Raw genomic sequence first — 24,621 nt, 5'->3', positions numbered from 1 at the left:
ACCAATTGTGCCACTCTAAACACTAGTGCATGGGGCCTGGGAGATTGTTCAGTGGAATAAGTGCTTCCCTGACAACTTCAAGGGCCTGAGATCAATCCCTGGTACTGAAAAACAAAACAAAACAAAAAACAACAAAAAAACATTGGTGCACATATATTGCTGTTCTATGTGGCTTGTAGTTCTTCCGGGAAGATACCTAGGAGAGGAATAGCTGTGTCGTGTTGAATGGGACACCTATACCACACATTCTGAGAAATCTCCACTCAGATTTCCATACTGGATGTACTAGTGCACTCTAGCACCAACAGTGGAAATGGGTTCTGTTTTCCGCACAGACTCTCCAGAATTTGTTCTTGGCTGACTCATGATGTTAGGTATTCTTTCAAGGGTGAAATGGAAACTCAGTTTCTTTAATTTGTATTTATCAAATTAGGAATGATATAGATCATTTATTCATATATTTGTTTGCTATTTGTATTTCCTCATCTGAAAAGTGTACATTCAAATCAGGGGTTCATTTTTGGATTTGGTCTTTGAATATTTTGACCCTGCTTTTTTCATTATTGCTAAAATTTATTTGGAACTAGAAAAGACTTAGAATAGCAAAGGCAATCCTGGGCAAAAAGCCAACGCAGGAGGCATTAAAATTCCTGACTTGAAAATGTACTACAAATCTACTGTGATAAAATCAGCATGGTACTGGCAACAAAATAGAGTTGAGGACCAATGGAACAGATTAAAGACGCAGAAGCCTCTAAAAACACACTCAGCAAACTTATCTTTGACAAAGGGGTCAAACATGCTTACTGGAAGAAAGATAGCCTCTTTAACAAATGGTGGTGCTAAAACTGGCCCTCTATATTAAGAAAACTAAAACTTGACCCAAGTCTATCAACATAAAGTAAGCTAAAGTCAAATTGGATTAAAGATCTAAGCATTGAAACAGAAACCCTAAGCCTCCTGGAAGAGAAAGTAGGAGGAACTCTTGATGACATAGGATTTGGTAAACAGTTCATGAACAAAAATCAGCTCACAAGGGTAACACTTGAAAGAATTAATAACTAGGACCTCCTCTTATTGACAAGTTTTGCACATTAAAAGAAATTACCAGCAAAGTGAAAACACAACCCATGAATTTGGAAAAAAATTTTATTTAATAAGCACTCAGATAAAGGTTTACTCTCTGGAGTTTATAAAGAATTCAAAAATGTTAGGGTGCAAAAATGTAAAGACCCAATCCAGATATGGGCATCAAAGATGAACAAACACTTGTCAGTTGACAAATTTATGGAAGCAACTACATAAATGAAAAAATGCTCTATATCATTAGCCATCAGTTAAATGCAAATTAAAATAACAGTGGTATATCATCTCACCCCAGAAAGAAGGACTATCATAAAGAAATCAATGAACAACAAACATTAGAGAGGCTGTGGGGTAAAAGGAACTCTTCTCCCTGCTGGTGGGAATGTAGACTGGTGCAACTGTTATGGAATTCAGTGTGGAGACTCCTTAAAAAATGAGGACTGGAAATCCCATTCAAACCAGCTATCCCCCTACTGGAAACTTTCCCAGAAGAACAGAAAACATCATATCATATTGATATATGTGTACCTATACAGAAAACATCATATCATATTGATATATGTGTACCTATAGCACTATTTATGATAGCCAAATATTGGAAATAGCCAACTCCTGTCACCTAAAAATGCATGCAAAAGCTGTGGTATTTTTATACAATAGAGTATTACTCAGCTATAAAGAATGATAAATTAGACGCCATTATATTTAAGTGGATGTCACTTAAAGATATATTCATAAGTGTAGTAAATCAGACCCACGTGTAAATATTGTATTGTCTCTCTAGTGTAAGAACTCAAAAGTAGAAATAAAAAGAGAAAGGTATAACACAATTAAAAGGAAACAGACATATTAAGGATTAAACAAAGAAGAGAGAGCAAGGAGAAAATATAGAAAACATGACGGGGCAAAGTCATATATTTATATGCACAAGATGGTTAAGGCAACGATTCTGAATATCTTCAGCAGGTTTTTTAAAGTGGCATTTAATTGGTAGGATTCACACCCTGACTAATATATGCTGATACCTGTGAACTAAGCAACTGCACTGAAGTTATCAATGTGTAATACTAGGGCCATTCTTGGAATGCCTGTCATTCTGGTCTTCGAAATACATACTGCTTGTCATGTCATGCCAATTACTGCCATACTGTCTAACAATTAAATGTTTGTTTTTTTAATAAAAGGATGGTAATTGAAAACAAACAACAAGAAAAAGTATATCATAGGACTATCCTCCTACAATGCTGTAGATGGTTAGATTTATAATTTTTTCTAAAAATATGTAATTGTTTATTCCTATATTTTTAATTCTTTAATTTTTTCTTTATTTTCCTTTTTGTCTTCACATTTTGCAAGGATTTAAAGTTTAACATATCAATAGTTGATAGAAAATGCCTGTTCCATGTTATGTCTAAGATGTTTGATGTTCAGACATATCGTGAGGTTAAGCTGCACTGCCTATGTAATAGGGTAATAATATCATTAAGCTTCTCTTCTGGAGGGTGGGGAACTTAAGTTTCCAACCAAAAATTAAAGAAAAGTAAGGGCTACAAGTGCAGCCAACATTTTGGCCCTAGCTTGTCGGGTCAGTGAAGTCTCAGGACATAGGAGAACATGTATTTTAACATCATGTAACTCAGTTGTGTCCCAAATTTTCTGATCATGTTTATGGGGCCACAGGGGAAAGTAATTGATAATGTAGCATGTATCTAAGGAGAGTCAAATAGAGAGAAATCATTGTGTCAGGCTTACAAAGACAGCAAATTTTCAAGCAATGGCCGGGACTCCTCCACATGACTGACTCTGACAAAAGATCTGCAAACTGTCATACAGGATATCAGGCGAAATCCTGAGGATTCCTACTGAACTTGGCAGGTACAAAAGTTACATTTCTTGTTACATAGGTCTTGTTTATCTTGGGCCTAACCATCCAGCAGAAAAGTATAAACACAAGGCATAAAAATTGAAGGCACATTAATATACTCAGGTGAAAAAGGCTCAAGTCAACAACTTCTGATATTGCCAGCCCTATGGATAACCCATTACTATTATGGACTATTGGACTATATTAGATTATTTTACTGAATTCATGCACCTACAATATTTAAATGTAAATTCAATACTCATCTCTAACAAAACTAAAGCAAAAAGGTATACAAATGAAAGGTCATTTTGTATCTGCATATGCAAAATGGTTAGGATAGATATATTGCTACTTTGTCTTAATTCAAAAGAAGAAAGATTTTGCTAATAGTGTTTGGACAGGATATTATGTCTGCATCTTGTACGATGAATAACCACTTCAAAGATAACGATATGCAATGTATTAATTATTGTAACTCTCCTAATGACTTGTTTTGAAACTGTTTCTTTGATATTTATGTTGGTACTTTGAAGTAGTTTTCATGCAGTTTTCTTTTATCTTTTTTTTTTACTGTATTTAGTGCAGTGTCTACAGGGTCTCACTATGGAGCTCAGACTTGTAGTGACCCTCCTGTTTCAGCCTCCCAAGCTTTGGAATCACAGGTGCTTTCCATCCTGCCTTGTGTCAATCTCCATCTCAGAACCCTCTGGGTGTGAGGCCAGCATGCCAGGCCAGTTATTCAATGACAGCTGCTGTACTCTGCCTAAGTACGCTTGCTATTGTTGTGCTCTACCTAAGCAGGCATGTTATTCCAGTAAACTATCTGGCTGGCCCTGCAGTTTGGTTTTGGATGAACTTTGCCTACCAATATACCTTCAGGATTTATACATATTTTCTTTTCCAAGAGATTTGGTGGTTTTGTTTCAATATTTAGATATTCAAACCATTTAGTTTAGTGTGTGACAGATCTAGATCTAATTTTAATTTCTTTTATGTGGAAAGCCATATTTTCCAGCCCCATTTATTAAAGAGGTCATGTTTTTTTGCAGTGAAAATTTTTGACTACTTTGTCTAAGATAAGGTGATAGGTGTGTTTTTTATTGTGTCTGCATTTTCTAATCTGTTCCATTGATCCACAGACCTGTTTTGCTTTTGCCAAAACCATGCCGATTTTATCACTGTAGCTTTGTAGTATAATTTCAAGTCAGGGATTATGATGCCTTTTACTTTGCCTTTCTTGGCCAGGATTAATTTTGCAATTTCAAGTCTTTTCTGCTTCCAAATTAATTTTCTAAATGTTTTCTTAAAATAAGTAAGGTGTGCCTATGTTAATTTGATTGGTATTGCATTAAATCTCAATAACAGTTTTGGGAATATGGCCATTTTCACAATGTTGGTTCTTTTCATCCATGAGCAAGGAATATCTTCCCATTTTCTGAAATCGTTTTTGATCGCTCTTTCCTCAGGTTATTGTAATTTTCATTTTTCCTGCCTTTGTTAAATTAATTCCTAAACACTCATTTTTTATGATATTGTAGTCTTGTTTCCCTTATTCCTATCTCAGTGAAATTTTGTTTGTGTAGAGGAATTCTATTGCTTTTTGAGTGTTGATGCTATATCCCACTATGCTACTGAGTTTGTTTATTAATTATAGGTGATCCTTCATAAAGTCTTTTGTTTTTTATCTTCTATGTAGATGATCATGTCATTTCTGAATATTGATAATTTAACATCTTCCTTTCCAATTCTTATTACTAATATTTCTTTCTCATCTCTCTCTCTCTCTTATTTATTTATTTATTTATTTTTGGAACCAGGGTTTGAACTCAGGCCCTTGCGCTTGCCAGGGAAGCACTTAATCAACTGAGCCATCTCCCTGGCCCTCTTTCTCTTCTCTAATGGCTCTGGCTAATGTTTCCAGAACTACACTGAATAGGAGTGGCGGGGCTGGGGAGATGGCTCAGTAGAATAAGCACTTGCCTGGCAAGCACAAGGGCTTGATTTCAATCCCCGTACCCCCCACCCTCAAAAAAAAGATGCTGGATCTGGTCTATTGAATAGGAATGATGACCATGAAAATCCAAGAATTGTACCTGATTTTGGAGCGAATCTTTCATTGTTTGTCCATTTATAATGATATTGGCTGTTGGTTTGTCATAGATAGCTATTGTAGTACAATTAGTAATAATGATAACATCAAGCAAAATTTATTTATTTATGTATTTATGTATTTATTTATTTATTTGTTTATTTTGAAGTACCAGGGATTGAACTCAAGACCTTGCACTTGTCAGGCAATCATTTATTCTACTGAGTTAGCTCCCCAGCCTCCAAGCAAAATTTAGAAATAAAGAAACTTGGGTAACTATTAATTTGGTATTTTAGACCATACAAGCAAAGTCTGTAGTTGAGTAACAGAACAAATCATAAATTGAGAGTTTGTGTACAGTGTTTTTCCTTGTTAGAGAGGATGTACACTGTGTTTCTTTGACCAGGCCAATTGCTAGGTTTCAGATTTTTCATGTGGTATGGTGGGATGGATAAAGCACCTAGGTTCCTCTGACATCGCTGTCAGTTGAATCTCAAGTGCTTTTTCAGCTGGTATTCCATCTTGCAGTCTATAGGGATGTGCCAGGTACCTGGATTCTTTGTCTACGTTAGTTGCTTAAAGTTCCCAGATGTGTTATTTTCATACAATGTAGTATTATTCAGTTATAGAGAAGGATAAACCTGAGAGTCTATAGGTAAAACGATGCAATTGGAGGCCATACTTCTAAGTGAAATTAATCAGATTTAAATGTGAAAACATTGTATTGACTCCCTAGTGTAAGGAAATAAAAGAGTAAACAATATACAGAACACACAATAGAATGAGCCGTGTGGTGCTAAAGAACAGTAGAGGTGACAAGTCCAGTGGGTCAAATGTGGAGGTGTGGAAGAGTAGAGGCAGCCAGAACCAGTGAATCAAACTCATCTCCATGGACCCAGGAGGTGAGGATTAGGCCTGTGGCTGAACACAATGAGCTGAGGCATTCTGCTAGGCCTAGTGGGGCCCAGATTGAGACCCAGTCCTACCAGGATGATCCTCACAGCATGAAGGTGGCAGGAGGAATTTGAAGTGAACTAGTCTGCCTGGAAGTTTCCAGGTATGTGAGGAAGAGATGCCCAGATCAAACTCAGGCAAATCAGTTTACATATGAATTCCCAATTTAGTATAGGATTTATTATACAGGTTTAATGTTTGCTCCTACAGTCTAAAATACCATACAGTTAACAAAATTTCTCAATTTCTAAAGTTCACTTGCTACTATCAATATTTCTAATTGTACTACTGTACCTAAGATACCATATCCACTTTAATTACTCATTCTCTCTTGAATGATGATATGAAGAGGCACTTGGCTAATAACCACACCAGATCCCTATACTGAAGGTTTGAAGACAACATCAAACAGAAACCAATATCTTACTCCCAAGCAGTGAAGAAAGCACAAACTTGGTACACACACAGAACAAGAATCTTTGACACAGAAAAGATATCTAAAGAAAAGAAACTTTACAGAGAGGATCTAACTGCAGTGATGCAGCTACCTACTATCAAACATTCACAAAAAGCATCACAGAAATCAAAATAGTTTTTTCTCAAATACAAAATGAAAAAACAAAGTAGCAAAATAAGATCTTAGGTCCCAAGCACACTCAGAACAAATTCAGAAGACATCAGCATAGAAGCAATTAGAAGCCTTGCAATTGAAATCTCTGAAATATAGCTCTGAAGTAAAGAAACAACTTAAAAAGGGTATAGAGGAAATCATATAAGAAATATTCTCCTGGGTAAAAAACAAAATGATAACTATATTTAAAGAATTACTAAGCATTTGTAAAGAAGAAACTCATTTCAAAATGGAAGAGGGCCGGCCTGAAAGTTCAGTGGAATAAAGCACCTGCTTTGGCAGAACACAGCGACTGGGGTTTGATGCCTTGTGTACTATGCCATCCCTGCCTTCACGGTGCACTGAGACTGGGATTGAGACTGGATGTGGTGACGTGCACCTGTAATCCCCGTGCTTGGCAGGTTGAAAACAGAAGAATCACTATGAGTCTGATTTACATAGTGGGACCCTGTAGTCCCTGTAGACACTGCCATAAATACAGAAAAAATAAATAGAGGAGAATAAATGAATGATAGAAACCTTGAATCATTAGTATTAGAATGAAATGGAATACATGAACCAAATTCAAAAGATAAACAAGAAATTAGAAGCTGCGTTAATAATGGACAAAACAATCTGAATGACAGTGAAGGTAAAATTTCAGATTTTAAAGACAACATTCCAGCTAGCAAACAAGTAAAGAAAGACCCACTTCGTAGGTCATAAAATATACAAATCACAACCTCTCAAAAGTGTGTGTTATGTCTGGAACAAACTGGAAAAGTTGCTGCTGCTTATTCCTCCAATAAGACGTACCTGCAGAGTTTGAAAGGAAGAGTGAACTTTGAGCATGGAAGGAAAGTGTGTAGTTGGCAAGAGAGATGACATGGATTTTGAACTGAGATCTCACATGACAAAAATGATATCACTTTCCATTTTTACTTTGAAAAAGAATTTTCCAAGGCCATCAGGTTCAGTGTACACACATTATTAAGGAAAAAACTCTTCTCTCTAATCACAGAGGACTTACTATCATATTTCCTTTACGTTGTGTATACAGGTCAAAACTTAATGAAGATGACAGATATTTATTTTGGAAATGATATGACAGAGGAGTTATTTGTAGACTTAGTTGATAAAAATGTGGCACTACATGTCATTAAGGGCAATGTAATCATATCCAGCATCTTTTTGACCCAGTGACAGTGAAGACGCCTTCTTTTCAGTGCTGGAGTTGGCAGTTTCTCTTTGAGATTGAAGCGACATGCCTGCAACATTAGAGAGAGTCCTTATTTCTGTGATACACAATGTCAGTTGTACTTTTTCAGAAGAAACCATGAGTACAGTGAGTATAAAATATCACAAGCATGCAAAGCTATTGTAAAATTTGACATAGTGGTAACTTGTACTGAATTCTCTGTTCAAAGTATTGTTTTGATGTTAATGATAAGAAGGATATGAATCAGTAATGACAAGAAATGAAAACAAGGAGGGAAACTTCCTTTCAGAAATGGCTTGTATTAAGCCCAAAGAAATAAAGACTAATGACGAATATATTTTCTGTATACCTCATGACAGACCACACATGACCTCAGAGAGTTTGTGACTATTCTTTTGGTTCCAAAAGATGAGAGATTAATCAAGTCCCACCATTTCTTATTTCTCATGGACCACATGTCAGAAATGAGCATAAAGCCTAGTCCTTGCAGTAATGTCATGGGCCAGTTCAAAGAAAATGAATACTTTTTTGCTTTCTCCCACTGATGCATTTTTACCATTTTTTAATTAAGGCTATTGCACATTCTGCAACAATAATGAGAAATGTCAACTTCAAATGTTTCTTTACATATTTTCCACAAAATTTCTAAGGTTCATAGACTAAATTTGCCTTTCTATTATAAGCATTTACAAGTTATGCCCCACAATTAGAAAAAGCTTCCATATTCACAGTGAGGTCATATGTGTTGTTATGGATTTGAAGAAAACAGCAAAGTCACAAAACATGAAGTTCACACATATGTCATTGCCTAAAGTGGGGTAGTTATGAACACAGAAAAAATATGTTTCTTCTCTTGGAAGAGTTGCTATAGTTAAAATAAAATTTTAATGAAGAAATGTAGACCCCATCCAAGTATACAAAGCTGCCTAGTTTCTTACAGTAATGAATACTTGATGAGTTTTGGGTATAAACTCATGTTTCCCATAACAAGTGAGCACACAAAAAGAGACAGAGCTGTCCACCCACCTTTTTGAGAATTTCTGGAAATAGCTCCAACTTCCAGGGAAATGTGCCTCTCAATCATCTCAGAGGAAGATGAAATTTTAGGAACAGGTAACTCTTCAACAACAACATAGCTATTTTCTGTGACATTAACATTGTTTGCTAGAGGATTTGAAAACAGACAATGAATGAGGTGGAAGAAGAAAGGGTAGGTTACATTACAAGGTAATGTAAGTCTCTTCAAATGCAGAGATTCTAATGACTGATGAATATAGTTACCTATTGAAAGGTTGTCCAATGACAGATATAAGATCTTAATACATTTAGAAATCATTACATTTTTAATATATTCCAATATAGGAAGGTAAATAATATTTTACTAAGCCGTTAATGCCAGAATACACTAACAACTCTATGCTGTGATTTCCAAGTAGCACATTATGGTTATAATTCTGATTGAAACATATAATATGTACATACTACTCACTAAGGGAGATGAATCTGAAAAAATAGAATTCAAGCTGTGCATGTACTTTCTGAAGCAGTAAGGTATATACAGTTATGATGGATGGAAAGGACTGTTTTTGGTAAAACTGAGAGGTAATCTAACTCCTAATTAGATGATCTAGGATTCAATATGTGGTAGTACTTTTTTACCTTCTATTTCCTCTCTATATTGCCTTTCTTCATGTGATTTATCTTTAGTTGTTCATTTTTCCCACTTGAGAAAGTGTCAGGCTGGACAATTTCTGTTATTTGGTCTTTTGCAGAGAAGAGCTCTGGGTAGATGGTAACTATAGGTATTGTGCACTCCATATGTTTCAGTTACTATTGAAGTTATCTTTCAAAAAAGTCTCTCAATATTACTAAAACCATGATTGACCAATTTATCTTTCTATATAAGCATGAAAAACACACTTGTATGTTTCTCTTTCATCATGGAGTTTTTTTTTATTTTTTACTTTACACTATACTTTTTGAAAAAATGCTTTTGAATTATGCTGGTATATTTTGTGTATATTTGTGACTCTATAGAAGTAGCTATGAAGGACAAGAATATAGAATGTCACCTTTTCTTTTTCATGCTCAGAGTGTGAGCATACAAAAAAATCAATATTTTATACTGAGAAGTAACCATCTTCATCTTAGTCACAGAAAAACATTCTCCTCAGATCAGATTCTTCCTTCTCACATAACCCACAAAAGAAAGACTTGTTTCTACTACCTAGGGTAGACTCCAGTTCTCCATTTTCTTCATTGTCTTCTGTGCCATAGGGGAGCTCAGTCACTGAGTCCTCAAACAGGTTTCTGGACAGGGATAAAATTATCAGATAGGAGACAGACAGAGAAATTTTGAGTTTGCATACTTGTAGAGCAAAGATTTGCATTTCTACCTATTAAGAGGCTACTGTCAGGCTGCTTTGGTAAATACAGAGCCCAGTGTTCAATTCCTGGACTTGAATGCCATGCCTCTCCTGTCCTGGAGGTACAGAGAGCCTAGAACCCAGTCTAGGTCTGACGGTATACTCTTGTAATCCCAGCACTGGGGAGAATGAAAAGGATCACTATGAGTCCAAGATGTGTAGTGAGGCCATATACCAAATGCTTAAAATGAAAAAAAAAATATAGAGGCTACTGACAGGAAAGTACAGCTCAGTAGCAGAACACCTTCCTGGTAAGTGCAAAGTCCTGTGTTTAATTCCAGGTACAAAAAAAAAAAAAAAGGTTGACCATGTAAGGTTAGATTACATCTTACTTGTAATGCTTTTGTAAATAAGGAGGGAAAGAGTGGTTGAAGTGAGGGAAGAAATTAGGAAAAATATTTACCAAGATATATCATTACAAGTAAAAATTCCACATGATGAATGTTATCACTGTGTACATCTAAAATATACCAATAAAATTGACTTAAAATTTGTGAGTGCTAAAAACATCAAACCAAAGCCAGCTCATGACCACAAAAGTGCGTATGGTACAAACCTGGGTTGTCAAAGAGGTTATCTTTCTGTGTTGTTGTGGTATAATCTTTCTCCTCATAAAAGGCCTCATGTAGAGGATCTTCAAAAGTGGAAAAGGCTGAAGAAGATAGCATGAGTTTAGGGATTTGTCCTGGAGTCATTTCTTTGCTAAAAAAAAAAAATAATAATAAAATAAAATAAAAAATAAAAAAAAATAAAAATAAAAAACACTTGAATTCCCTCATACTTTGTTTTGGGGACAGTCTTCAGGATTTCCTGGTAACTATCTTTAATTATTATTATTATTATTATTATTATTATTATTATTATTATTACTTTTTTTTGTGGAACCCGGGATTGAACTCAGGCCCTTGCGCTTGCCAGGGAAGCGCTTATTCCACTGAGCCATCTCCCCGGCCCCTGGTAACTATCTTTACATTGTGTTTTTTTAGGATAGAAGTAGTTTTTCTGATCCTACATGCATTCCACACTCAGCCAAACTATAAATGTATACATGGAAAAATATTTTTACAGCTCCTATATTCAATCCTTGATGAAGGGTTCAAGTCTTTAGAACCATGAAATGTAATTAGAGGAAATTGCTTTTCAGATGACGAAAATGGAGACTAAAGTATGACTACTACCTGAAAAGTACACCATGTTGCATGCTTTCCTTTATGGTTTACATCTCTTGGATCTCCCCTAAGAAGTGATGTTCTGAGATGCGGCCTGGTCAAATGTCCTGAGCCTCTGACTTGGAAAGGTGTATTCTTTTTCTTCTTTCTTCAACTTTTTCTCTAATCCTGGCCTCTACATGGTCCACAGCTTTCCTTCACCATGCCATTCTGCCACAGTTTTACCTTGGACCCAGCCAAAATGGACAACATCCTATTAAACTGTGAGCCCAAATGTCCTCTGCCTCTTTAAGATGTAGGTGGTGTTTGGTTATTCAGTTCTAGGAGGGGAAAAGTGGCAAACACAAGAAATTCTTACATGCAGTACAGATATCTTTTTATCACTGTACCTGAATGCATGTTTCAGAAACCTTTGAAACTAGTTTTCTTGATTGGATTGGGAAGGTTTAGAGATTTCATTTAAGGAAAACTTAGAATGCTGCCATTAGAGTAGGCAGAAACTGATGGTAAGTTCTGCTCATAATTCAGAAGATCAGAATGCCATTAGGAATGTGGACAAAGGGCAAACTCAGCAGGTTTCAATTATGAACAAGAGTGACATTTATAGTGATGCTAGAACATATTTGTGTTATCCTGGCAAAAAAAGCTTGTCTCCACTTCTTCCATGTCCTAAGACTTTGTGGAGGACTAAAATTATGGGTGTTGAATCTACTTATCTGACAGAGGACATTTTAAAGTAGCTAAGATTAAGGCTGTGGCATGGGTACTTGTGGCAGATGTTAATGAGATTTAAAGTTAGAATCAGGAAAAGAGAAAGGATCAGTTTAACCTAAAAAATTCAGCTTTGCTAGAACAGAAAGGCCTGTATAGTTGGAGTCAAAGAGAGTCCTGGTTGCTGAAAAGATTAGCATTAAAAAGAAAGAAATACTTCCCATAGGGACAAAAGAAAAAATGCAATTAAGACAGCTTGGTAATTTTTAAGATCCTACATTTTTCAAATACAAAAATGAGGAGAGCTTGAGAAGAGAGACCACAGGGTTCTTACTCAAAGAGAGTCTTCTCTGACTTGGAGAACAAAAATGGCTCTCTGGAATTTATTTCATTTTAACCAACCACCTAGGTCCTTGGGTTTTACTTATGCTATGATCCTTTGATAAAAGATTACTTCTCAGTCCAATGGTGGACTTTGGTGTAATGCACATTATGTTAATTTTACAAGTTATAGAATGTCAGAGTTTTGGGATCATGTAGTCTTCTACCTATATTTGAAATGAATTCCCAAGAAACAATGAATGAAGCTGTAATAGTGAAGCCAAATGTGCTCTATACAAAGTTAGAGATGCCAGGAGTATGATACATACACCTAGTAAGCCAATAGACATTAAATGAGATTGAGGCCATATGGACTACAAACTTTAGTCAGGCTCACATATATTCACAACACATCATATGAGTTAAACATGGAATTAAATGTTTTAATGTTTGGTCTACTCAGTTATATTCTTTGGTTTCCTTCATTTATATTCCCCTATTTATTTCATTCAAAATGGACATTTTGAGCTGGGGAGATGGCTCAGTGGAATAACCACTTTCCTGGCAAGTGCAAGGTCCTGAGTTTAATGCCCGGTTTCGAAAAAAAAAAAAAAAGGAACATATTTATTATGTCCCTATGTATTTTGAAAGCATGTAATTTTATTTTATCTGTTTTCATAGGAGCTCAAAGCTACAAGTTGCCTCGTCTCAGAGGAGATTTCAACTTAGGCTTGTCAAAACTGCTGGAACTTTTAAGATACTGGTGACTATAGGAAATATACTAATTTAATTTTTTATAATAAGGTGGACATGAATCTTCTTGGGACTATGTGTTCAATGCAATATCTTAAATTTAAAAAAAGAGTCTCCCAAAAGTCTCTTGTGCTAGGAGCTTACAGGCTCTATATTTATACATATATTTATACAATGAAGACTTCATAGCTGTTTGTGCTGTTTGAGTGTGTACTGGGGATGGGGAGCCAGCCAGCTAGTTCAGAGGACTAAAACCACTGCTTAGGCAGGAAGAGGCACAGGGGTTCGATCCCCAGAGTGCCATGCTAGCACCACCACTGAGGCACTCTGAGATAGCAAAGGAGACTGGGTATAGTGGCATGCACCTGTAATCCCAGCAATTGTGAGGCTGAAAACAGGAGGACTACTACGAGTTTGATCTTTGTAGAGAGACACTGTAGATCCTGTACTAAATACATAAAAAGGAAAGTGTGTCATGGATGCAGGGGTAGAATGCTTGCCTTTGGATGGACTATCTCCCACACAAGTTCTTTCCTTATGAATCCTTCACTTTATTGCCACCATACAGTAAACAGCTCTCTTTTGACACGAGTTTCTTATATATAGTTTCTTTCCTGAAGCTATCTAGGCATGGATTGAATACAGTAAAAATGTGAGCCAAATAATCATCTACTTCTTTAGAGTTGTGGGGGTCAGGTATATTTTTTCAGTGATGGGAAAGTGACTAACACACTCCCCGTAGAAATTCCAGGTTACCAGTCACCTAATATCCCACCTCGGATCTCTCTTCTCCATCTTCGCAGCTGAGTTCCAAGGATGATGAGAACCAGGAAAAGCAGGGCTCCCAGAATGATGCAGATGATCACAGGTAATGAAAAGAAACCTGGAAAAGTTATTGAGACAGAACAGGTACTGGAAGAGTAAGAGGCAATCAGTCTTTAGAGTATATTAAAAATTTATTTTTTGACATGAGGATCACTCTAAAATTAATTTCCCTAGCATTGGAAGCACTGGGGCTGTTACAGTTGGATGGAATTTTGTTACTTTGAAAGCTTATCATCTGGTCTACTGCAATATTGCATAAATATAAAGATTCTGTAGTGCGGTACATGAAAATCTAATCATCACTCTATGCCCTGTCTCAAAGTAGAAGAACCACTTACTTCTCTGAAAGGATGAAATTTTTCTCATTTTACCTGCAGAGAAAAGAAGAAAAACAGAATCATTTCACTTGATAGTCTAATTATCAGAGCATATACTTCTCCTCCAGATATCATGAGCTTAGAGCACAGCTTCTGGAGAACCATGGCTGAAGAAAGAGGTCAGTCTTAGATGCACACTTGTACAGCTTCAGCCCATGACTCTGGTCCTGTCACTCACCTGAGCACCTTACACCAGCATCCTCCTCATGCTTGCAGTCACTCTGTCCCCAGGGTGCACTAGCACAGGCCCACAGTGAGGACTCGCCCCGGCACTGCACCTCATCCAGCCAGATGCTTCCATTTCCAGGGCTGAATGCAGCTTCTCCCAGGGCATCCAGGGCAGGACCACAGCCCAGCTGCTGACACACCACCTCGGCCTCTGCCAGACTCCAGGAGTCATCACACACTGTGCCCCAGGAGCCTTTGTGCCATACCTCCACACGCCCTGAGCACTCAGTGTCTCCACCCTTGAGCCGCAGCTTCTCTTTGTCTAGAAAAGGCAACAGCATCTCCTTTTACTTCTCTGGTGGGTGGAAGGAGCCCATGGGAACCATTGGAGAGGTAGGAAGGGCTGAGGTACCTGTGCAGGAGTCAGTCGCTGGACATCTCTTGTGTCTTGTCCCTACAGAAGAAGACAGTGGTGTAGCACTGGGTCAGGACTGGCTGGACACAATTATCCTCCAAATCAAAGATCTCTAAATACTGAATTCAGTTCAGGTGACAATGATGGATAAAACTGTCTAAAATTAGTTTAGTAGTTTGCTTGCTGTGATTTCACTGGCTCAAAATTTATCAAAAGTTAAAATTACTTTTTCATCTCTATTGCATCACAGTTACATTTCCATACAAAACACAAACACAATGTGCCAAATACACACACACACTAGAAATCAGGGTCTATAACAGAAAACCTCACAATTCCTTTGTTTGTGTGTCAGGACTGCATCTATTGTGGTGGTCTGCATCATCAATAAATAAGTGCAGAGAACCTCCTCCATGTACTGTGAATAGAGTTTTGTAACCATTTTGAATGAGTAGATATGTTAATCCTAGTAGATATGATTCATTTCACTTCTTGATAATCAGATAGAAAAAGACAAGAAAGTACTAGCATTGATTTGTGCTAATAAATACTGAATGTTAAATATAATTTGTAGATAATTACAAAAGTGATTTGTATTCAAATTTTCATAAATATTTAGTGGAAACTAAAAGTTACAAAATTGGAAAAATTTTTAATTCCATAAAAAAGAGTAGATCAAGTTGGCCTAAAGGAAAGCCAGCTTAGTGGACAATTTTTAGCAGATAAGATGAGTTCTAGAGAACACAAAATCCCTGAGTTAAACTAACAAATGACACTTCAGAGAGATACAGATCAAGAAGGTACATAAAACAATTGAACCCACTAGAAAGAGACATGAATCCCAAATAATACAGATAGTCCTGGTATATACATGTACTTGCCCTAAGTTATGTGAACTGTATATATCTTCCATATTATATTATCAAACGTCTTCTCTACTGTAGAGAACATCACTGAAAATAATGAATGGACTTTGTGCAATCCTTGCGCAGTTTAAACATTAAATATTTTACTACTTCCTGATTCTTCCTGTTTATTTTTCATTCTTTATTTATTTATTTGTGCATTAAACAATTTAACTAAAATGGACTTGCTTTTGTTTCTGAAGTGAACTAAATTTCTTTTGTTGTATCTTTTCTTGATGGTGATTTACAGGATCTTCAAGCCAATATAAATATTTTATAAATATTTGAATATTTGTGTATATCTCATTCAGCAAGCAAAACACTGAAGAGTAAAGACTAGACACAATTACTAGGTACAGTGAAAATATGCTGAAAATATTTCTGAAGTAAGAAGGCAACACATACCTGCTCAGCTAAGAAAACTACCCTTACAACACAGGATGAATTTATTTTTACATATGACCTAGAACACTTAATCTACCAGTTAGGTGTTGAATGGCAGAGCAACATCTCCTGTTTATGCTAACAATTCATAGGGAATAGGTTCCTTTCGGCCAGAACTGCCATCTTTCAGTAATTTGCCAAAATGACTAATACAAAGAGAAAGAGGAGGGGAACCCAATATATGTTCTCCAGGCCATATAGAAAACATGGGGTTGTTCCTTTGGCCACATACATGTGAAGCTACAAAAAGGGTGATAATATAGATATCAAGGAAATGGGTACTGCGCAAAAAGGAATTCCTCACAAATGTTACTATAGCAAAACAGGAAGGGTCTACAATATTACACAGCAAGCTATTGGCATTGCTATAAATAAACAAGTCAAGGGCATTACACTTGCCAAGAACATTAACGTGTGTATTGGGCATATTAAACACTCAAAAAGACATGATAGCTTCCTGAAACATCAAAAAAAAAAAAAAGATCAGAAAAAGGAGGCCAAAGAGAAAGGTACCTGGGTTCAACTGAAGTCCCAGCCTGTCCCTCCCAGAAAAGCATACTTTGTGAGCACAAATGGGAAGGAACTTGAGTAGTTGGAACCCTTCATGTCTGCTTTTTAAAAAATATGACCATGATGTTCTGGTTTCTGTCTGAATGTCCTCCCAAACCTTGATGCAGTCATGGAGGGGGGGAACTTTGTGAAGTCAGTTCAATTTACTTTGTAACTGAATAACAATTCAATGCTGGAATTAATGGCTCTAGGATTAAGGCTTTTTGAATGATGAATCAATCCATGGATTGGGTTAGATCACTCTAATCCCAGTAGAATGAAAGCAATATAAAGGACAGGAAGAGGCTTGTTTGTCTCTTTTGCTCTTAATTTTTCTGTTCCCTTCCACCATGAATTATTGCCCCTCCCCCATATACTACCCTGCCTTGGAGCCAGTCTACATAGGACTGAAACCTTTAGAAACTCTGAACTAAATGAACATTCCTTTTTTGACTTTGGGTGTCAGATATTTTGTCTCAGAAACAAAAGAAAGTAAGTAAGACACAAGACGTGATCTGTTACTTTAGTAACCTTCATCTTGCACGTGAAAAAGAAATACTAAGGTAAAAGAGTCAATACAGAGTATAAACATTTTTGAAATATTTACGTTAAATTCTCCCCTACTGTGATCTTCAGAGTTTTAGCACGTTACTCAAGGTAGAACTGAATAGTGTGTGTGTGTGTGTGTGTGTGTGTGTGTGTGTGTGTGTGTGTCTGTGTGTGTGTGTGTGTACACTTGCACAGGCACACGCGCATTTTGTTCATTTGTGTGTGAAAGAGAGTTGGACATAGATTCACAGAAAGTGAGACATGAACTAAGAGAGAGGAGTAATAAAAATGATAAGGAAATGAAAGAGTTAAGAATGAAAAAACAGAAGAAGATTGAAAAGTCAGAAGAAAATCCTGTGTGTGCATGTGCTTTATTCTAATGGGTATACTGTGAACAAAAATAGACACATTTTGTATATAAATATGAATATAAAAATGGATAGGTTTTTTTTATTTTATTTGCTTAAATAACCAAGTCTTTGATTCAATATTCTTTGGATTGATTTCTTACTCTCCATTGTTCTAATTACTGCTCTGGTCTTTATAATTTCCTTCCTTCTTTGGGCTTTAGGCTTGACTTGCTTTTTCCCCAGCTGTATTTTCATTATTTAAAAAAATGTAAGTCTTTCATTTTAAATTAATAAAATATCTAATATTACATTAATGTACAGTAGTATTGTGAAATGGAATAATACTATGAAAAGAAATAGGGCTGTGGTGATGGCTCAATAGAATAAGCGCTTGCCTGGCAAGTGCAAGTGCCTGAGTTCAATCCCTGATTTTGAAAAAAAAAAGGTGTTAGCAAGGTCTACATTTTTATCAATATCTGAATTTTGAGATATTTCTCTAAAATTATTATTTATATGTTACTCAGGATACTATTAATGGACAAGAGGTGATGTTGTATGAATTTACATTTTTCACTTTTCCTATCTGTTTTATTTACAATAATTGATACTATAATATGTATTTAAATCTAATAGAAAGGGAATGTTGTTTCTTGAAACTTTATATAACTGATATAAAGTGCATATACTCTCTAGAGCAGAGCTCAGCAGGTACAATCCAACAATAGGAAGTGTGCTTCTCTCTCTCTCTCTCTCTCTCTCTCTCTCTCTCTCTCTCTCTCTTTGGAACCAGGGATTGAACTCAGACCCTAATGCTTGCCAGGGAAGCACTTATTCCACTGAGCCATCTTCTTGGCTCCATCCTCTCTCTTTCCTAAGAAAGTCCTTCTAAGTCTAAGGATACCTTGCCCACATGTTCCCTTGCATAGATACTATATAGGGTAGTTATAGACTACTGTGACATAGCTTTCAATTTCTTTTACATCTGGGATACAAAATGGCATGTGCCACTGTCATCTTTGAAGAAATGTTACCCTGTTATACATCAGCACATTAATCAACTTGGTAATTGAAGTGTATTTCCAACAGTAAGAAGATAATATATTATAAGACAGAAAGAATATTTGAGTAGAAGTCATTAAAGACCACTGAAATAACCCAAATATCTAAGGTAATAGTGAGACTGAAGGACTAGAATGATAGAGGAGATATTTTTAGTTAGAGGTGGAAGAACTTGCTGTTATAATGAAATTAGAAAAAAAAATAGAGAAAAGGAGAAATAAAAGTGAATAGAGCCAAAGTCAGTGAGGAAAAATAGCGACACTAATTAAAATTATACTTGATAGAAAAAGGGAGAGGCAGACACTAAACAGGCAGAATCAATCATTCTATTTTTAAAGCTAAATAGCCACGTGTTGATATCAGACAACATTGAAGGAAGAGTTTGGAACTCAGAGAAGAATGGATTGTGAAGGTATACATTTGGGAGCTGTTGATATGATGACAACATCTGAGGCCATGGAACTCAGAGACATGATCTGACTGAGGAACACTACCAGGGAGAGTAGAGAGTCTGAGACTCAGCCCTTAGTGGGTGTCAATCTAGCAGTTGAACAGAAAAGTTCTGACCCAGAAAAACAGAATAAGGAAAGCAATTAATAAGGTTGAGAGATCAGAAGAAACACTGGAAGGCAGAGAGTGTCAAATTGTTGAATGCTACTGAGAAGTCAAGAATAATTAGAAGAAGACAGACCAAATAGCTCAGTGGATTAAAGCACCTGGAAGCAGGGGCAGGGACTGAGGTTTGATCCCCAGGCCTGCTGTGTTGGCCCCTCCCCCGTGTCACTGCAATGGCAATAGAGACTGGGTGTGAAGGTGTGCACCTGTAATTTCAGCTCTTGTGAGGCTGTAAACAAGTGAATCACTACGAGTCTGATCTAGTGGTGAGACCCTGATCACTCTTTAGACCCATCCTAAAATACAAAAGAATAATTATAAGAGAAATTGCTATGTTTTAATTTTCACACTGATTCTGAGGAGTAGCAAAGTCTAAGATTAAATTGGAATACATTCAGCATTACCAGAGTCACAAAATTTCAGCACAGTGACTACTGATAATTCTCTTTGACGAAGAAAGAAATGAGTCAAACAAGACTTTGCCTGAGCTTCTTTCTGTTCTGACCATGAGAGGATTTTCTCAACACTTTAAAGGCACTATGTTCCTCCCATATCTATATTTAAATCACTGAGAATGTTTATCAGAGCATTAATTCATTCTTCACATACTCAATCCAGTTTCGCTTATATTTTTCCCATAGATTGATATCAGCACATGTGTCTCTGTTTCTGCTATTGAAATAAGAAATGGTTATATAGATTTAATGACCTAATATTTAAAATTAGTTTTATAGACCTATTTAAATCTGGCCCATAAAACATGAAATTTCATTATTAGCAATATACATGGGTAAGGCAGATACATATAAACAGACAATAGGTCACCTTCACATGTGATATAAGTTGCGTCCCTTGGCAGGCAAGATCTGTTTGTCCAAGCATCAGAAGGATATTCCCAGAGAGAGGAATCAGTTTTATGGCATTGTATTCCATCCACCCACTGGGGTCTAGAGCCTTCCCTTCCAGGAAGAAAACTGTTGAGGGTCCCACTGTCCCCACAACCAAGCTGTTTGTAGATCACTGACAAAGTCATGTCCTCCATGGGGCTATGGCAGACACTGCCCCAGGTCCCATTGTAGAAAACCTCCAGCCATCCAGCACACTCCTGGTCCTCAGTCACCAACCTGAGAGACAGGAACTCTGAAACAACAGGACACAAAAATCAAGCATCCATTTACTCTATGTTTATTCTATACAAAGTGAAAACTGAAGTGTTAAATTTTACGTGTAAATACTGAAACTTCTTTTACCTTTTGCCTCTTTTGTAGTCTTTTTTATTTTATTTTATTTTATGGAATAAAAAGAAAAACAAATAGCAAAAACTAAGAGAAAAAGCATAACATACAATACATATTGTACAGAATTTCAAAACCAGAATAAAAAATTAATAATGGCTGTTATACTGACTTATTTAGAATTTTTATAGCTTCTTGTAATTTTTATATACTCATGAATCTGTACATTTCTTCCATGCTTTCCATTTTATTAGACTAGAGGTTCTATATGTAGGTATTGATACACTGGATGTTTGTAGTATCAGTTGTGACTTCAAACTCTTCATTCTTAATTGCTTGAATTTGAATCTTTGCTCTCTATATAAAGTAGGCTAAGTAATAATTTATTAGTTTAATTTACTCTTTCAAAGAACCAACTCTTCAATTTGTTGATCTCTGTATGGTTTTCTTGGTTTCCATTGCATTAATTTGAGTGCTTATGTTTTTTTCTCAATAACTTTATTGAAAATCAGTAATTATATAGCATATTAAAACTTACAGACAAATATTGAAATGTGAAAGACATAAGCTGTATATAAAGTGAATTTTAAAGAAATATGTCTGAAATGTATACATAGCATGAGATTAATATATTCCACTTTGGAAATAAGTTATTTAAAACTTAAATGAATATAACAATAAAAATTGTCCAAAATAAAATTGAAGAGGAAAGAATTTACAGCTCAGTCATATAATAGTTCACTCTGTACCAAAATCAAGAAACTTATATTCATATAATTAGAATTCTCAAAATAGAAAGGGGTAGGCAATAAATACTTAAAGATTTAAAATTTCTGAATTTAGTTGAAATTATAGCACCATATTTCCAAGAAAAATGAACTTTTTCACAAGAACGTTGAATAAAATCATAAGAAGATACACAAAAATGTAATTGTCCAAAACTAATTTTAAGGAAAAAATTATTAAAGCATATACATAAAATATTAGCTGTGGAAGAACAAAATTAAATACCATCTTATTCCGCATTGTAAAAAAAGAACAACTGTGTAAGAAAGTAGACTAATTAATTCAAATTACAGAAAGAAAAAAAAAATCTGCCCTCATTTAATTTTATGCTTAGCAAGTGTACCTTTGAAAGCTAAAAGTAAAATATTTTCCAGTTATACAAATTGAAAATATTCAAATACCTCAATATGTAGTATACAGGAAATAACAAAGAGCATAATTCAAAAGGCAAGAGAAGTTGCTGTATGGTCCTGGATAAAGAATAAAGAGCTCTCAAATTGGTAGTTATGCAGGACTATGAAAAATATATTAGATGAACCCATTTAAAAGGTCATTGAAGATTTTTATGAAAGATTATCAATCATTTGTTGGGTTATACACATATTTTTTCCTATTCTGTGTGTGTGTGTGTGTGTGTGTGTGTGTGTGTAAAAGACAAAGAAGAAGTAATATAAAGTCAATGGAAAGTGGAAATATACTTTTTAAAGTTTCTCATACTAGGAGAAAATATAATACCATGTCTTATAAGTAGATTGTAAGTCAAATATACAGTATAAATCTTAAAACAACAATTAAGATTAAATAATATTCAGAAAATTTAATATTTCAAAATAATTCAATTAAGAAAATGTTTTCATGGTAGTAAAGAATTATTAAGAATATAATATAACATAGATACTGGAATTGCAAATATATGACTAGCACTTCTAACAGTTTGGGGATAGAATATCACACAAAGTTTTACTATTCCTTGGACATGGACGATGTCCATGATGCTTATCGACAGCCAATTATCACATGTGGAACTGAGATAGTGCTATTTCCTTGATACCTACTCTGTACACCTCTATAGAATCATGACCCATAGGGTTCAGGAGAAGACCATTTTCAGAGCATGCTGTTCAAGAATTTTGCTACTGTATACAAAAGAATAATTGAAAGAGTCCTTTTGTATACTTTTTTTCTCTCCTGTATTTAATTGTTTGCCTTATTTAGTGGGTTCTTTCCATTCTCATTCATGGAGTTTTGATCATTTTGATCCCTCTCTAGAATAAATTTTAGTAGTCTATATAGTGCTGGCTTTGTCATCATGAAATTCTTTAGTTGCTCTTTGTCATGGAAGTATTTCACTTCTCCATTAAACTTGAGAGTTTTGCAGGTTATACAAGAATTCTGAATTAGAATTTGTTTTCTTTCAAGACTGATAGTATTTTGCCCATGCTCTTATTGACTTGATGATTTGTGAAGAGATATCTGCCATTATTTTGATGGGTTTTCCTTTAAATGTGATCTGTTTCTTTTCTCTAATGGCTTTTAGTATACTGTTCCTGTGCTACATTTCTGGGGTCTTGATTATTATATGTCTAGGTGTATTTTTAATTGGGTTGATGTTATTGGAGTTCTATATGCTTCAGTTCCCTGAATTTCAGGTTGTTTCCCCATATTTGGAAAGTTTTCTGCTATTACTTGTCCCCATATTCTTTTTTTTTTATTATTATTTGTATTGACTCTTTCTTTCTCATTGATGCCTATTAGTCTTATGTTGTTCATCTCTGCATTGTCTTGTAGATGTTCAATTATTTTTTCCTGCATCCCAGTTGTTTTTAAGCAATCTTTTACCTTTTCCCAAGTTGCAATTGTGTCTTCTAGGTCTAAAAGTCTATTTTCACTTTCATTCAAATGGTTTCTCCAGCTTGTGACTGAGGTTTTAATTTCCTGTATAGCACTTTGACTCTGCCTCATGCGATCTATATCTTTCCTATATTGCTCATTCAAGGATTCCATCATTTTTCTATTCTCTATTTTTTGTCAGTGTCTTCTTTAGAAGTACTTAGTACTACTTTCGTTATATTTATCATTTCTTTTTTACTTCAGAAATTATTTCTTATCTAATTTCCTCTACACCTTTTTGTAGTTGTTCCTTTACTTCTGAGGCTATTATTTCAGAGATTTCAGGTATGTGATTTCCAATTTATTCTATGATATTGTCTCATGCATTGGTTCTGGGTGTGCTCAGGGCCTGAGAATGCATTTTACTCCTTCTCTTTGTCATTTTGTAGCCCTACTGACACTTCATTTTCAGCAGAGCTTGGTGTGGGTACACTTCTACCTAAACAAGTGTAATATCAGGTTATTGACCATGTGGTAATTTGTTGCAACTGCAATAACAATCTAATACAGTGGGATTGAATGTTTGTAGCCACAGGGAACTGATGAACACTGTAGGAAATGACTGTCTGGTGGCAGAGATGGGATGGAAGGACAAGAAGCTCAACTTCAAGAAGTGATAGCACCTCATTTTTCTTCTGCTACACAAAGAAACACTGCACATGGAGACTTCATACTTCTACACTATTCAACTATTGTCTCTACTATCATCTTATGGTCAAAAGCCATCCTGAAGACCTTCTTTCCCCCTCCCATTTGTGGACAGTGTAAACACAGACCTGAGCAAATGACTCCTGCATCTTCCTTGTGCCAACAGTCATGTTTTCCCCAGCCCAAAGAAGGACATTTCCAAACATGGAACTCTTCTCCTGTGCAGTTCACCTCATCCAGTCAGATAGGCCCAGATCCTTGCCCAAAGTAGGCAAAGGCTGTGACATTGAGAGCCACTCCACAGCCCAGCTGTCTGCACACCACGTCAGCATCTTTCAGGTCCCAGCTGTCATCACAGATGGTGCCCCAGAATCCCTGATGCATGATCTCCACTCTTCCTGCACAGCGACCACCCCCATCAACCAGGCGCAGCTTTCTGCTATCTGAGGAGAAACAGAGTCAGATCAGTGGTGCTGACATGGGAAGGAGCAGGTTCTGTCTTGGGGACATCCTCACCTGAGCAGCTGATAGCCTGTATGGGTGAGGCTGTGGAGCCTGCTGAATCAGTGAGTCCTTACAATGAGGGAGCAACTGGGTCTGGTTT

General features: G+C 36.0%; 1 pseudogene; it reads right to left on the bottom strand.

The window, feature by feature from the left end:
- Positions 1-7,752: 7,752 nt before the first annotated feature.
- Positions 7,753-24,621, bottom strand: part of LOC105740886 — a 17,939-nt pseudogene continuing 1,070 nt past the window's right edge.

Source organism: Octodon degus, unplaced genomic scaffold (genome assembly GCF_000260255.1).
Source record: "Octodon degus isolate 3935 unplaced genomic scaffold, OctDeg1.0 scaffold00292, whole genome shotgun sequence".
NCBI lineage: Eukaryota > Metazoa > Chordata > Mammalia > Rodentia > Octodontidae > Octodon > Octodon degus.
This window is presented reverse-complemented; position numbering and strand designations above follow the sequence as displayed.